General features: G+C 44.0%; 1 protein-coding gene across 4 annotated transcripts in view; it reads right to left on the minus strand.

Moving 5' to 3' along the window:
- The window catches only part of SKIC3 (SKI3 subunit of superkiller complex), a 168,664-nt gene that overhangs the window by 17,300 nt on the left and 133,472 nt on the right, over positions 1 to 17,892 (minus strand). The gene's annotated exons all lie outside the window — the stretch shown is intronic.

A 17,892-nucleotide genomic window follows, 5' to 3' on the forward strand; every position in this document is an offset into this window, starting at 1 on the left:
TATCAGTCTAACCGCATTGGCATGTCCTAACAAAATGTCATCAATATAAATTGTGTTCTGAGGCACAGAGCACAGCACAGACGCTATACGTCCTCCCTTGTATGAGGTCTAGGTGTGATTCTAAGCAGCCTCTGGACGCTCTCAAATATACATAACTATTCTTCGATGGAAAACCAGAACCCATTCATGTAGCATCTCATGGAGCATTAAAGGATTTTCTTCCAGATTCATACGGAAAATACAAGCTTGATATGTCTGAGTATGAAATCAGAGGCCCACAGAGGTATAGCAGAGGACTCATGCATAAGGCAGCTGCATGCATTAGGCTTAAAGATGGCCAGACGTATTAGATGGTTGTCGGGTGATTGCTTGGCCAACAGCCTACTCAGCTGACTAGCTGACTCTCCCATACACAGGAGTGCTTGCTCAACCGAGCGCTCCTGTATTCTCTTTCAGAAAGCCACTGCCTGACACGTCGGTCAGCGTCTTATCTCTGGTCCAACAATGCGATTGGCTGTCTGAAGTTGGACAAGCCCCTTCGGCATTTCCCCCGACACCCCCATACACATCGGGCAGTCAGTCAAACCAGTCTATACAGGCAGGTTTGGCAGATAATAGGCTAATGTGTACGAGCCTTAAAAATGCATTTATAAAGACGACAAATTTGTGAGCAATTAGACCAAAACTGTTGTGTGTAAATGGCCATTTCATCTGATTGAAATCTGTCCAATCTGCCAGAAAATTGATCTTGCCTGTTTTATCTGTAAGCCAAACACTGAGACTGTAGGTTGTAGACAGATATCTGACAGACAACTCCATTACAGAGAATAGGACGGTTTTATTTTAGGAGACTTACAAGAGATGAGGAAGATGAGAACATCTGTTGGGGGATATGGGTTAAGGTGCATACAACATGATTATTGTGAACGATATTTCCTAGAAGTGATGAGCGAATATACTCGTTACTCGAGATTTCTCGAGCATGCTCGGGTGTCCTCCGAGTATTTTTTAGTGCTCGGAGATTTAGTTTTTCTTGCCGCAGCTGAATGATTTACATCTGTTAGCAAGCATAAGTACATGTGGGGATTCCCTAGCAACCAGGCAACCCCCACATGTACTTATGCTGGCTAACAGATGTAAATCATTCAGCTGCGGCAAGAAAAACTAAATTTCCGAGCACTAAAAAATACTCGGAGGACCCCCGAGCGTGCTTGGGAAATCTCGAGTAACTAGTATATTCGCTCATCACTATCTCCTAGGAATACTGGTTTCCTGCTAGTCATGCAGTGTAAACAGGCAGATGATCGCCTGAAGAACGAGGAATACACTCATCCGTTGGGTGTTCACAAAAGACCATCAATCTTAGCAATCACCTTTGGTACACAGGAGCTGCGCTGCCGAGAATAATGGCAGCCTATCACTTAGCGATATCTAATACAGAATGTTCTGTGCGCATCTGAAGTGTGATGGCCTCTCAAAACAGGCTACTAAACACCCAATAAATATGTTGCCAATTGGCGGTAATTGAAGCAGCGGATTAGCATTAATAAATCAATCTTATAATCTGTAAGATTGGTCTGATTGGTGAGAGATCTGTAAGTAAATGGAGTTTTACCCTGAAATTCCTATGAGGTTTTTCTATAGACATTAATAGTCCTTTTGCTGTATTGGGGCTCAGATTGTGCAACTTCACCAATAATATATTTGGGTGCATCTCAATGACAAGTGAAAAGACATTTAAAGAGTGATTGTCATTTTAATTTTTCTCGTAAATCTGTCAAGGTGAAAATATATTTCTTATATACCTTTGTACTTTTATATATCTTACACTGTAAAACAATAAGTTTTTCCTATCTGCTAGTTAATGCAAATGTAATTGTATTTAAAGATGGCCGCCAGGGTTCAGTTTCGTTTCTGGTTTGTGTCTGGAGGGATGATTCATTTCTTCAGAATCGAAACTCAGGAATGTGAAGAAAGGGAGGATTCACCAGAAGACGTCAGAACAAATCAGGAAGACTGGATGCTAGCTTAAACCCCGCCTAATGCACGCCTTCCCCTAACACTCAATATAGTATTGTGTATTTTAGAATAAAGCCAGTTGGTGTGACCGCTGCAGACATGTGTGGATGCAAGGGGCATTAACTAAGTTTGAACCAGCTACCTGTCTGATTTATTCTTATCCGGTACCAGATGCCCTTGCACACATATTAATTGGGAATGACTGGTGAAGGAAGGGTAATTGTCGTTTTACGACCCCGACAATTTTGGCGCGACCAACGGGGGGCGTGGCCAGCGATCCGAGGCCCCCTGGACCCATGCCTGGATGTCTGTGGATGATACCCGTAGTGGCTGACCTCGAGGACTGATCACCCTCCGTACGCGGTAAGTGGCGATCATGTACACTGTATATGTCACACTTGCTAGTGTCTCAGCCGTTATTGGTTTGTCTGTAGTCTCCTTGGGTCCGGGAGGTGAATGATCGAGTGGTGAGATCAAACGTGATCCTGTGCCACGCTCTGAACCAGCAACTGAGAGACGTCGCATCCTGTGCGATCTCTGTACACCACACCTCCTCCACCGGTCATTGTACTCCGTTCAACCACCCTACCCGTGACTATTGTCCAGTAGTGAAGTGGAGTGAAAGATTGAGCTAGTTGTAGATTGTGGGGCAGCTTAGAGAAAGGGATAGGAGACGCAGCCTCTGTGATATTGTGCTGACAGGTAAATAAGGCGTTCCGTGAGGGGACCACCTGTCCAGGCAGGTAAATAAGGCGTTCCGTGAGGGGACCACCTGTCCAGGCAGGTAAATAAGGCGTTCCGTGAGGGGACCACCTGTGCTAATAGGTAACTTAAGACGTTCCGTGAGGGGACCACCTATATTTTTGTGGAGGGGTCTCATTAGGAGGCTGCCTCCCGACTGTTTGGGATATCGTGGCAGGATAGTCTGTAATCACTGTTGTTCAGGTTAGGGACGGAAATATTGAGCGCGAGGCTCTTTTCCTAGTACGTCGAACGTGAGGCTCCGTACTGTGGAACTCAGTGTTGAAGATCGCTGCCAGTGGTTTTACTGCAGAAAACCATAGTATCCTGGGAGCCAAGCTGCGTATCTTAAAGTAGAAGTCTGTGCCCCACAAGTTAGATGAGGATGTCGTGGAAGTCAAGACAATGGTCACGGGAGGGCAAGAGACAGTCAAGAAGCTTATCTGCGAGTTGCGCGAGGCTTAAAGAACAAAGGATGAAAATAGGTTGATGGAGGGGAGGATCAGATAATGTAGAGCCCGTGTTTGGTTATAAAATGCCTGTGAACTGTGATCTTACAGATTGTAAAATGGCCGCCGTGCCACTGATGATGAAAATGTAGTCCCAGCCACCGCCCTGTAATGGCGGCGGAAAGAGATCTCCAAAAGCGTAGGTGTGTCCTGTTTGTGTTGTGCAGAATCCAACCTGGGCGGAGACCTGCCTTGTGTGTGCGTACGGACCGTCCTTGGGGCTCCGCCCAGACCACGGAGGATTATAGAAAAGTTTTGTAGAAATTAGGTCTGAAAACTGCTGTAATTTGTGACTGTAGAAGATACGGAGCTTTGTATCAGTGCTGTGTACTGTAGGGGAGGGGCTGAGCAGACCGCTGCGAGATTTCTTTGTCAGTTCTTCTTCTTCTTTCTCCTTATCTGCGCTACGTGCTGGAGAAGGGGGGTATGGAGTTGGGCTCTTGCTCTCCCTTCAGCGCTGAAGAATGCAGTGGAAGTTCTTATCTCCGTGTTACTAGATGGGAGGGGCTGTGTGTGCCCCTGCGCGCCCTGCTTGCAATTTTTCCCCTCGGCGCTGTGGGCTACGGGGGAGGGGGGGGCCATGTATTGCATTCTAAGTTTTCTCTGTCCTTGGTACAATACACACTGAGATATTTATGTTTACAGCAATAAGTACTGTATGAAATTGAAAGTGAAATAGACCTGCCTAGTCTTAGATGAAAACTTGTAAGTAATTGAAAGATTGGTAAAAGGCACCAATATATCCTGGATTGCCGAGAAGTTCTATGGGCGTCTTATGGTAGTGTTTGAAGATCTGGGATTCTCACTGTAACAAAAAGCCCATTCATACTTTTTTGTAGTAGACCCGATATTGAGATTTCCACTCCGGATGATATATTGAAAATAGTAAAGAGTTTTTTCAAAAGAATTTAGCCCAGCAAGAAAGGCAGGGGTTAAATCACTAGCCGTAGTGATTCTTGCTCGCTCACTGGCCCCCATCGCTGCAGCTGCGAGATCAGTGTTTCTTATCTCCATGTAACAGATTCCAGCTTCTGCCCCCTCCCTTTGTACATGTGAGTCCAGCTTCACACTCCAATACGCCTTTTAACCCTGTATAGGAATCTAACTCCCTCCCAGCTGCCTTATGTCAATTTTCAGCTAGACTTTCTAGGAATCTGAAGTTTTGTTTCCCTGTCATATAGAGGTGGTTTGGCCCAACAGATAGCAAAAAAAGGGGGGCCAGTTATAGCCCAAGAGTGTCAGGCCTACCTTGCCGCTCATGGCCCCTTGCATCCAGGAGATGCTATGACTACCCAGGGAGGGAATTTGCCCTGTGATATAGTGCTACACACTGCAGGCCCTAGATACTGATTACAAGACACCCGAGCATTGCCGTACAGTATTGCAGACTGCCTTGCAGACAGAGATCACCTATGCAGGACATGCTACAGGTGTGCTGACTCAGCTTCATGGAGACAAACAGAGACCTGTTGCTTATTACAGCGGCCGCCTGGATACGGTGGCAAGAGGAAGTCCCTTCTGTGTTCGGCCCGTGTTGTCTGTCCAGCTGTTGCTACACAAGTCTTCAGAGATTGTTTTGGATTACCCACTGATGGTCCACACCCCACACGATGTACATAGTATCTTTAACCAAGTACAACCTAGCCACATGTCCATGGCTAGACAGCTGCGACTTCGGTGTGCTATTCTCATGCCTACTAATGAGACTTTGAAAAGGTGCACTGTCCTGAACCCCGTTACTCTTCACCTAGTTCCCCTGGATCCAAAGGGGGGAGGAGTAGGTGACATATAGGTGACATGAAAAAAGGACACTCTTTTTCTTTTTCTTTCTAGAATGGATCCAGAGGAACAAGATTAGGTTTCCAAACCCCATGATTGTCTAGAATTGATGTCTCAGGAAACGGCTGGTCTCTAGTGTGCCTATTCTAATGCTGATTTTGAGCTTTTTGTAGATGGATCCCGCCACCAAGATGACCGAGGATGCTACTGTACCAGATATGCTGTGGTCTCAGAACATGAGATAATCAAGGCAGAGTCAATGCCAGCTCATATGTCTGCACAAGAAGCAGAGCTCAAGGCGCTCATAGAAGCGTGCAAACTAGCAGAAGGTAAGACTGTAAACATCTACACTGATTCCAGGTATGCTTTTGGCATTGCACACGGTTATGGGCCTATCTGGAGAGCCAGGGCCTTCCTGACAGCAAATGGCCACCCCTTTAAACATGCTGAGGCAGTCCAGCAACTTATGAATGCACTACAGTTTCCCACCCAAGCAAGCAGGCATTATAAAGGTAAAGGCACATAGCAAAGGCACTGATGGACGGACAGAGGGTAACGCACTGGCAGACCAGGCTGCGAAGAAAGCAGCAAGCACTCCTGTGGCCTCTCAAGTACATCACCTAGACACCCCACCATCTCCACTTGTGTTGAAAGACATCTTAGCCCGGTTACAAGAACAGGCAAGTAAGGAGGAGAAAGATAGGTGGCAAAAGATAGGGGCTTGCTCTGATACCGTCACTGGACTATGGGGGAGGGGTGAAAAGGTCTGCCTACCACAGGTACTGTACCCAATGATGGCACAGGTTCTGCACGGGAATGTGCACCACTCGAAGACGGCCATGTGTGACACCCTACAGAAACAATGGATTGCCCCCGGGTTTTCCACCTGCGCAGAAAGGCAGGTACAGAGCTGCATGATATGTGCCACACATAATCAGGGTAGGACAGTGAAAACCCCATCCAAACACACTCCCCGGCCCCTTTAACCAATTCCAGAGACTGCAGATTGATTAAATTCAGTTACCCAGGGTAGGGACGTATGAGTATGTGTTGGTCTGCATTGATTTATTTTCAGGTTGGCCAGAAGCCTACCCAGTTGCCAAAGCTACGGCTAAGACAACGGTGAAGAAACTGATGGCTGAGATCATATGCAGGTATGGAGTTCCTGAAGTCATTGAAAGCGATCAGGGTTCCCATTTTACTGGAGAGATCATGTCAGAGGTAATGGCAGCACTGGGGGTAAGTCAAGCATTGCATACTCCATCCACAGAGCAGTGGAAAAGTGGAGAGACTAAATGGAACTCTTAAGCTTAAAATCCAGAAGGCAATGACAGACTGGTAAACCATGGACAGAATGCCTTCCTCTAGCTTTGTTTTCAGTAAAATATACCCCAAACAGGAAGACAGGACTGTTACCGTATGAGATTCTGTTTGGCAGGAGCCCCAATCTTGAATGTTTCTTTCCACAACAGTTGCAGCTCAAGTACCAGGACTTGACTAGCTATGTGCAGGCCTTACATGGACACCTTGCCAAAGTGCATTTAACTGTCTTCAGTTCTCTTCCAGACCCAGACAAGGTTCCTGGACACCATCCCTTTGTGCCAGGAGACCTGGTGTATGTGAAAAAGTTTGTGCGCAGAGATTGTCTCCAGCCAAGATTTGAAGGACCTCACACGGTGATCCCGGTCACCCCCACTGCAGTAAAATTTGAAGGAAAGAGCACCCGGATCTACGCCTCATATTGTAAAGAGACCGAACCAGTGTTTAGTCACAGAAGTGACTGAAGGGAAATGTTGTTGTTGTTTTTGATCCTAGAACTGAGGGCCATCCTCGCCCCTACCTCTTCGGCCCCTGTTGTAAATAAGAATTCTAGTCCCACTATTCTCTGGGGAAACCGGACAGCCCCGGCAAATATCTGGCGATTTGATTTCTGTGATGTAGTCAAGTGCCTTGAGACTGAACGGGTGGTAGAGGAGATCATCCAGTTTTATATGTGTGTTACCAGAAATGACAACAATAACTGTTATTATTGGACAGATGCTGCTTGGAATACGGGAGATGATTGGGGATATAAATGTAGTGAAGCCATGTTCCCAAGGATGGGACGGGTAGGAGTCTTCGTGAGAGAATGCATCTAACAGCCCTTCTGCAACCACTTAGGGGCTGTAAATGGGGTAAAAGTTGTCACCCCCTCCTCCTGAATCTGGAGAACGCCCAATCTGCTGATCTGCAGACATTCGTATTGGGAAGGAATTATAATTATGTATTTAGTGCTGGACCCCATGCGTATTTAGGCCATATACAGCTCCAGGATATTAGCTCTAGACCAACCAAGGCCCCTGTTACCAGTATACCTAAAATAGGCCCAGGTGAGCGTTTGCAAAATGTAGTCAATGAAGTGATACCCATTCCAGGTCTCAGTTGGCAAGAGGTTTTCTCCATAGAAACACAAACAGCCCCAAGGAAAAACCTGTGGTTAGAATGGGTGAGATACAATGTAAGAGTCCAGAATATCTCTGTAGGATGTATTGCTTGTGCTGCTGCGAATACACACCTATACACACATGCATTGCTTTTTCCTGATGACACACTGCCTGTGTCATGAATCTGTTGAAAGGTTTGAAGTCCACTGATTGCCCAGATTACGTCCCACTGATTCATAAGGAACCCAGACTAAAGGTCCCAGGAGAAGTAACCGTATTAGCTGACAATGATACCTGCTATAATTCCCACGACACCACAGGTACACCAGTAGGGATCTTCAAGACAAGTTTCTGCAAAGAGAACAGTTCTCTAGATACTGATTTGCTAATTAAACATACACAATATATGTACACCAAAGATACCTGATGAACCTACCAGAAAGAGGAGAAGTCTCGATCAGCTCCATATGAGTTATGAAGAAGATCCACTAGTATATATTGATGCTATTGGGGTGCCAAGGGGGGTACCTGACCAGTTTAAAGCCTAGAACCAGATTTATGCCGGCTTTGCTTCTATAATCCCACAGGTGCAGATTAATAAAAATGTTGAATGGATCAAATATATATATTACAGTGAACAAAGATTTGTTAATTATAGCTGTGATGCCTTTCAGGATATAGTTGAGGACTTGGGCCCTAACACTTGTATGACCCGTGCTGCAACCCGACCTAAGAGAATTACACTGAATCCTGTCCAGACAAGATCACATGCAGTGATATAAGAAGCTGACACAGGATTGTGGTTGGCGGATAGTGGGGACATTAACTTTTAGGAGTAGGCTGACAGTAATCCTTTTGGGAAGGAGCTGTAGACCAGCATGTCATGTCGCCCCCACCACCAGAGAACCAACCACATCAGGTAGGGTAAGACAGATACAGGAGTATTATCCCTGGAGGCCCTCTGACTAGCTAGCTATGCAAAAGCAATTGGCTGACCCTGAAAACCAACCTTTCTCATTCTACAGACAAATAATGACCATATGATGGACGTATAAGTGCACCTAGGCAGGCCTAGGTAGTTAGTGAGCACGAAAACAGGTGACGTGCTAGGACGCAAATTAAGATTTTCTACAGATGTGACAAAGGAGAGAGTGTAGAGCTATACTTTGGACGGTTACAGCTGAAATGGGAAGACATGGAAAACAGTCCCATAAACCCACTTGATGTTAGAGTATTGGTAAATACATTCATTGACGGTATGACCAAAGACTTACGATACGAAATATAGACAGCCAGACCTGAATGGCGAAATGTAGATCCGAAAGACCTGAAGGTTTCTAAAGAAGTTGAACAAATTAGGACAATAAGACGACGTGTCATGTATGCTGGAGCAGACACATCTTTCTTCTCCAGTTGGTTAGGTGGGATCAAGGGATTCCTTCAATAAGTTTGTTTACTACTAATTGCCCTCCTTATAATTGAATCGATAATCCTCTGTTGTGTTATTCCCTTGTACAAAAAGGTTATTGCCAAAGCAACTCCGACTGGCACCTTCCTCAATCAAGAAGTAGACCCACCAGAGTACGATGGTACTGATCCAGGGGAGATCCCGAAGTATATTCCTCTCAAGAGAGTAGACAAAACCTCCCATTCTCAGATGATGCTAAGAGATTTAGTTTAGGGACAGTGGGAGAACTCCATGTGAGGTTAGTGAAGGGTTCAGCTGCCTGGAGGCCTCTCGCTAGGGGAGAGTTTCTGAGGTGTCTGGATGAAGAAATCCACCTCCCCTTTTCCCATCACATGGAGAGTCTCGAAGGATCTTTCTTTAAGGGAAAAACTTAGTGTTTAGGGGGGATTGTCAAGGTGAAAATATATTTCTTATATACCTTTGTACTTTTATATATCTTACACTGTAAAACAATAAGTTTTTCCTATCTGCTAGTTAATGCAAATGTAATTGTATTTAAAGATGGCCGCCAGGGTTCAGTTTCGTTTCTGGTTTGTGTCTGGAGGGATGATTCATTTCTTCAGAATCGAAACTCAGGAATGTGAAGAAAGGGAGGATTCACCAGAAGACGTCAGAACAAATCAGGAAGACTGGATGCTAGCTTAAACCCCGCCTAATGCACGCCTTCCCCTAACACTCAATATAGTATTGTGTATTTTAGAATAAAGCCAGTTGGTGTGACCGCTGCAGACATGTGTGGATGCACGGGGCATTAACTAAGTTTGAACCAGCTACCTGTCTGATTTATTCTTATCCGGTACCAGATGCCCTGCACACATATTAATTGGGAATGACTGGTGAAGGAAGGGTAATTGTCGTTTTACGACCCCGACAAATCAATAGTACAAGTAAAAATTTGTAATTTTGTAATATACCTTGTTTCTTTCATCTCTATGACTGATCACTCTCAAAATTGTCAATTCAAGAGTAAAATCTGTACTCAGTGATTGCAGGTTTTCCCATTGCTGAGTTAGGAGATGACAATTGGTGCTCATAAAGTTCTATGGAGAATTGCAAGTGTAATTTCAGGAGAACTTGCAGCAGAATGTCAGTGTCGGCCTCTAGCTCCTCCCTCTCCATAGAATTTTAAAGCCAACTGTCATCTCCTATCTCTGTAATAGGGATATCTGCATTCACTGAAGACAGATTGAGATATTAACTATGAATTGAGAGTGAAAAAAATCAGTCCAGGAGGAGAAAGATGCAACTTCCTCTGATAAGATATATTAAAAAGTTTCTTATTTTTATATGTACTTTTGACAGATATAAATTAAAATGATGGTTTCTCTATATCAGTAGTGGCGAACCTATGGCACGCGTGCCAGTGGGGGGCACAGAGCCCTCCTGTTGGGCAAGAGTGCCATCTCCTCAAAACAATGCCGCCATTACTCTCCTCAACTCGCTCGCCATCTCCATCATCACTAGAGCTGCGGCCACTCTCCTCTACAAGTGCACCGTCCCATCATGCTGAACACCGTCACATCACGCCGTACGCCATCCCATTAGTCTGCGCACATGCTAAATAGGGGGATGGCGAATGGGCTCAAGAGAGTGACGGCGCTATTGCTGAGGAGATGGCGCATGTGCCCACAGGTAGGATTGTGATATATGAAGAGACCAGATCAGAGTTGGAACAAGCAAAGGTGAGTAGTATTTTTTTAATGTGAGGCCATTATACAGTATGGAGCATCATGTAGGGTCATTATACTGTATGAAGCATCATATAGGGCCATTATACAGTATGGAGCATCATGTGGGGCCATTATACAGTATGGAGCATCATGTGGGGTCATTATACAGTATGGAGCATCATGTGTGGCCATTATACAATATGGAGCATCATATGGGGTCGTTATACAGTATGAAGCATCATATGGGGCTATTATACAGTATGAAGCACAATGTTGGGCCATTATACAGTATGAAGCACTATGTGGGGCCATTATACAGTATGGATGGAGCATCATGCGGGGCCATTATACAGTGTGGAGAACTATGTGGCACCATTATACAGTATTGAGCACTATTTGGGACCATTATACAGAATGGAGCACTATATTGGGCCATTATACAATATGGAGCACAATGTGGGGCCATAATACAGTGTGGAGCATCATGTGGGGCCACTATACAGCATGGAGCACTATGTGGGCACATTATAATGTGTGGAGCCCTGTGTGGTGCCATTATACAGTATGGAGCACTATGTAGGGCCATTATACAGTATGGGGCATCATGTGGGGCCATTATACTGTATGGAGCATCATGTGGGGCCACTATACAGTTTGGAGCACCATGTGAGGCCATTAAAGTATGGAGCACCATGTGGGGCCTTTATATAGTATGGAGCACTATGTGGGCACATTATACAGTGTGGAGCACTATGTGGGGCCATTATACAGTATGGGGCATCATGTGGGACCATTATACAGTATGGAGCATCATGTGGGGCCACTATACAGTTTGGAGCATCATGTGGGGCTATTATACTGTATGGAGCACCATGTGGCCCCATTAAACAAGTACGGAGCATATATGGGGCCTTTATATAGTATGGAGCACTATGTGGGCACATTATACAGTTTGGCGCACTATGTGGGGCCATTATACAGTATCTGTTATATATTTAAATTATGCCTTTGGGTTATATGCTTTTAACTGCTCTCACATAACATATTATACTTAATTATTCCACTATAATACCAAAAGTTTATAGTTTTATTTGATAAGGAAAAACTTCCTCAATTGTAGACGTTTTTTTAACAAATATCAAGGTTGGCCAGTGACTTTGTGCAAGCTTTTAACTTTGGCACTCTGGGTATTTAAGTTTTATATACCTGGCGTAAAGGGTTATTTTCATCATAATAAAGGGCTTTAATTGCAAAGAGGTTGTAAAAACAAACAAATTTGTAATTTTACATTTGATTTTAAATCCTCTCCATTCTCAAGAACAGACCTCCACTGCAATCGGTGGCTAGTATCTTAGGCTTGGAGTGCAGCGCTTACAAGCTCTTTGCTACAGACTGTATAAAGTCCAAGTTGTTTTTCTAATCTAAAACCTCAGTATTCAGGTTAACTTGCCATGTTGGCACTTTGCGATAAATAAGTGGGTTTTGGATTGCAGTTTGGGCACTCGGTCTCTAAAAGGTTCGCCATCACTGCTCTATATAGATAGATAAATACCCTTTAATATCTACTTCTAAACTATATCTAATTTGTAAATCTCAAATACACATCTCTGAGTAAGCGGCTATTTCTTTCACGACCTGAGATTTCTGAGTCACGGCTATTATTTAGCTATAACACAATAGTAGTGATTTATGATGTTGCTGATAGGATTGCTAAGAAATAAAGTTTTCCTTCATACAACAGCTGTGCAAAACCATGTAGGCAGCAAAATGAATCACTGAGAGCAAAGTTTTTCTAGCAGAGGCTAAACACAATTTTCCTTTACAAATTAACGGTGATTGTAATTTTGAAACCCAAAGATAAATAGATGACAAGATGTAGCCTACGAAAAGTGGATAGACGTCTTATCTGATCAATTACATGCTAAAGCGCAAGTAATCAGATCAAGTACCTAAAACCTATTAAGATTCATCTGCACCCTCTATTGGACATAAAGTCGGCCATGATTATATTTCTTACGTTCACTTGTCATATAAGCTTCACAGTAGAAATGAAAGAAATCAAGATGTGGCAGCTGATCTGTGTGATGTGCTCTTTAGTGGGGTTATCCTCTACTCAACAACACCTTCCCAACTTAGCAGCAGTCTGCACAACAAAACAAAATGCATCCTCACTAGTGATGAGCAAACGTGCTTGCATAAGGTGCTATCCGAGCATGCTTGAGTGCTGAGAGTCTTTGACATGTTTGAAAAATATGTTTGAATCCCCACGGCTGCATGTCACACGGCTGTTCGACAATGTGCTGTGGCGGTTAAACAGCCGCCAGACATGCAGCCGCAGGGACTCAAATATTTACACTCAGCACACGAGCAGGCTCAGATAACACCTTATCCAAGCACATTCACTCATCATTAATCCTCACCTTGGTCAGACCAGCACTTTGCCTCCGAAGTTGATCATGATGGAATAGACAAGGGTGCCATCAATCAGCAGCTGCTGATCACGTGAATTGTGTTCAAGTAACCATCTATGCGCCTAAACCAGATGAGGTGCGCTGGTCCGGGAGGGAAATATGCATTTAAAACATTTTATTTTGGTAGACTTTTGCTATAAGAAGGACCTCCAGTAGTGCACAACCCCTTTTCAGGTGGCCACACTCATCACAGCACTGATAGTGACGTCACTGCACGTGGCAATTTATCGCTTGCCGCAAGCATATACTGAGGGAGAGTTGGAAGGCCCGAACATATATTATATGGTCACTGGTCCCGCTGACTTTGCTCTGATGTTATAGAGGACTTTACCTATAAAGCCAAAGACGAAAACTCGGTGAGATCTGGGATATGAGGTAAATGGTGACAATTGTGATTTTATTGAAGAAACTGATACTGGGGAACAAGAAATTGGAGCCGGAGATATTTAACCTGTTTTAAGGTCAGTTTGTGTCGCTGACTCTAAATCTGCCTTTATTTTTCTTCCATCAGCTCTAGTTAATGAGATGTGCTATATCCTATATATACTGTATGCCTACGACCCATCGAACACTAGGACTTATCTCCGCAGACTGTGTGATAATTCTCTACAAACCTAGCGGAAGAAGACAATGCATCTGCCTCAGCATCGTTCAATGAATCTTTGAAGTTTAGATCAGTCATGAGTCATCTTGACCGATAGTTGACCGATGCACAGTGACACCATCTGCAGCAAGTTGATGCTGCAGCTCTCTGGAGGTGGTCTGAGGATTGTCCTTGACTGATCTCACCATTCTTCTTCTCTGCCTTTCTGATGTTTTTCTTGGCCTGCCACTTCTGGCCTTAACAAGAACTGTACCTGTGTTCTTCCATTTCCTTACTATGTTCCTCACAGTGGAAATTGACAGGTTAAATCTCTGAGACAGCTTTTTGTATCCTTCCCCTGAACAACTATGTTGAATAATCTTTGTTTTCAGATCATTTGACAGTTGTTTTGAGGAGCCCATGATGCCACTCTTCAGAGGAGATTCAAACAGGAGAACAACTTGCAAGTGGCCACTTTAAGTAGCTTTTCTCATGATTGCATACACCTGGCTATGAAGTTCAAAGCTCAATGAGGTTACAAAACCAAAAAAAGTGCTTTAGTAAGTCAGTAAAAAGTAGGTAGGAGTATTTAAAACAAGAAAATGATAAGGGTGCCCATACTTATGCACCTGTCAAATTTTGTTTGAATGCAGATTGCACATTGTCTGTTAGTACAATAAACTTCATTTCAAGGCAGAAACATTACTGTGTCCAACAGTTATTAGATATATGAAACTGAAATAGCTGTTGCAAAAAAAACTATTTTTATAAAATATTAAGCTTAAGATTAATAGGGGTGCCCAAACTTTTTCATATAACTGTATGTTGCGATAGTATGTGTTTTGTTTCCGGATGTAATAAATTCCTCTATGAGTGTAGACACCAACAATTCTGCTGATTTCTTGGGGAGATTTAGCTCTCTAACGTGGTCATTGAGCTACGGCTAATTAAAAACTTGTAGCCCTGATGAGTTTCTTTCAAAATCACTGTCATCATCACTACTGTTTATAGGTGTGTTGTAGAAATATACGGCATTCCCTGGTTTGGAGACGAGGTATTCAATTAGGGTTCCAACCAGTTCACAAGCAAATAAGGAACTTGGTGCTCAAATTGCAATGAAATGAAACAAATTCTTTTTAATAGAATTCCTCAGTGAAGCATGTCACTTTGCTAACAGCGCTGAATTTGGCAATACAAAAGAATATACCCATGGCAATCAGTTCTGATGAAGGTCCAATTTCAGGACCGAAACATTAACTATTTGGACTGTGGTTAAAAAGAATTTGCTTCATTTCACTTCAACCTGACTGCCGAGTTTCTTACTTACTGTTCATAGGTGAACAGGATTCATTTTCAGTAAGCTCTTCTAACATATTGAATGATGGCACTGGTATTTCATCAGAGACGGTAGTCAATCACAGATGGTCAGTTATGTATTTGACGAATACTTACTAAAATGTGCATTGCATTCCTAAGTGTAACATTCCTGCCGGCATCACTGCATGGCTTCCCATCTCCCATGTTACTCACCATTCCGGGCCATGCTGTGAGTTCTGTCCTCGGCCGGCTCCATGCTCTGGGCCTCATGTCCTTGCTTGCTGCATACTTCCTGGCTGTATGCTTGGTGCGGTGGCACCGGCACTTTCTGTTTCTTATAGAGACTGTGTGCACCTTCATAAGGTGTCCCCTGCCAACTGCGAAGCGGTATCAGGTACTAAAGGCATCCCTACCCCTAGGGGGATGCCTGAGCAACACACTTTCTCAGATAGTGTCTTGCTGCTGAGTTGCCAGGTCCTGTCTTGCTGTATCTCTCATTTCTGCCTCTAAGGAGGCTTCGTACCCTGGCCTGTACCTGTATCATGTGTGTCTCGTTTCTGCTTTGCCAGGGGGCTGCATACCCTGGTCTGATTTCTTGGTCCTATACCTGTACCCATAACCCTGTCTGTAGCCTTTCCTATCCCGCTGTGTGTTTCTTTCTGTTCACTCCTTCTGCTCTTTGCTCCGCATCCTGCGGCCCTGCTCTTTTCTCTGCAACCTGCGGCTCTGCTCTTTGCTCTGCAACCTGCGGCTCTGCTCTTTGCTCTGCAACCTGCGGCTCTGCTCTTTGCTCTGCAACCTGCGGCTCTGCTCTTTGCTCCGCAACCTGTGATTCTGCTCTTTGCTCCACATCCTGCGGCTCTGCTATTTGCTGTGCACCTTGCGGTTCTGCTCTGCTGCGCACCTTGCGGTTCTGCTCTGTTGCGCACTTTGCGGTTCTACTCTGCTACGCACCCAGTGGTTCTTCTCTGCTCCGCCTCCTGCGGTTTTGCTCTGCCCGCCTGCCAGAGTGCTAGACGTGCCCGCCTGGCTGCCAGAGTGCCTGCCGTGCCCGCCTACCTGCCAGAGTGCCAGCTGTGCCTGCTTGCCTGAGTGCCAGCCGTGCCCGCCTGCCTGCCAGAGTGCCAGCTGTGCCTGCTTGCCTGAGTGCCAGCCGTGCCCGCCTGCCAGAGTGCCAACTGTGCATGCTTGAGTACCAGTCGTGCTCGTCCGTACTTGCTCGCACCTGTCACTAGTGTTTTGTCCCTCAGTGGATCAGCTGCTACAGCCCTAGAGTGGTACCTGGCAGCTGCCTGCCGCACAAGCCTGACCTCACCATCAGAGGCTCTAGTGATCACCAAGGAAGCTGCTTAGTCACGCCCCTTCCAGGGTTGTCTGGTTTGTGAAACAGTGGGGCCACAATCCCACGCTCGCTCCACCAAGTCAGGGTGCGAGCTTTACACTAAGTATTCAAATATTTGTCACATACCTTACATACCATCTTCGATTCTATAATTAATAACCCTGTTGAGGAAAAAACTCAAATTCATGTGTAGGCAACTGTACATGGTCTCAAAAAGTAGCGCTGCTACAAAAAATGCATGACATATTCTGATTCAGAGGACAGAAAATACCTAACATCAAACCTAATATCTGAGGCTCCAATATTTTTTTCATTTGTTCCCCATTATCCAGGAAGATGGAATTCCTGAAGCTCATGTGGAGGGTTGTTCAATAAATGGTAAGAACCTTCCTGCTGCCAGGAGACTGAAGCCACATAGCAGAAAGTGAGCAAGCCCTGCCATATTATTTTACAGACTTATGCCAATTTTGTTAGACACACAAAAAATCACATGCCTACTTGATTAGTAAAACTTATTATTTCATAATGATAGTTTCCAAATATCCTAATAATTATTTTAATGTGATACTGGCACCAAAATCTCTCAAAACAAGGTAACAAGAACATTATACAGTGCTCAGCATAAATGAATGCATCCAATCATATTTCTCAGAAAACCATTAGCTCCCTTTCAGAATCAACATTTTCTATTGAATGCCATACTACAAGATACTCATGCAAATGCTGGCCATTAATTGTAAATAATATTTGCTACTTTGCACACCCAAAAAATTTCATTTCAATTCAAGGCCATGCTGCAAAAATGAGAACACCCTAATGAAAGTATATCGCGCTACCCGCTCCATAATTCAAATGTACCAATTCTATCTCCAAGATTTTTCTTGTGCTGCACTAGTTTTCTGGAATGCACTATCCCGAAACAATCCGACAAATAACTAACCCCACATTTTTAAGTGTGTTTAAAAAACGCATCACTTTTGTCAGTCCTATCACTCCAATTCACTAATCTAACTCTCCCATTCCCTACAGGCACCCAATAGCACTTGGTAACTGTACCTACAAAGATAACGGCTGATAACCAGCCAACGCAGGATTATTTCAAATGCCCTATTTACTATAATGATAGCTGGACCATACACAACAAGCACTTTCTACCTACTGTGTCCCTCGTATTTTCTCATAGATTGTAAGCTTGCGAGCAGGACCCTCACTCCTTCTATAACTGTTGAACTATGTGCGATGTCTTTATTGTTTGTACATATCCCCGCTTAATTGCAAAGCCCTGAGGAATATGTTGGCGCTATATAAAATTATTATTATTATCATTACTATTATTATTATTATTATTATTATTATTATTAAAGAGCAAACCTAAAGTTTAATTAAACAAAAATTCAATAACAGATAACTCTAATTATTCATTAGACAGGTGTCAAGCAGGACAGGTGACTATAAAAGGGCATTACTTAAAGAAAGCAGCTTCCCATTTCATGCTGTCAGCAATGGCACAACATGGAAGAGAAATGTCACAAGACATGCGAAAGAAAATAATTTCTTTACACAAGAAATG

This window comes from Ranitomeya variabilis, chromosome 1 (assembly GCF_051348905.1).
Source record: "Ranitomeya variabilis isolate aRanVar5 chromosome 1, aRanVar5.hap1, whole genome shotgun sequence".
In the NCBI taxonomy this organism is placed as follows: Eukaryota; Metazoa; Chordata; class Amphibia; order Anura; family Dendrobatidae; genus Ranitomeya; species Ranitomeya variabilis.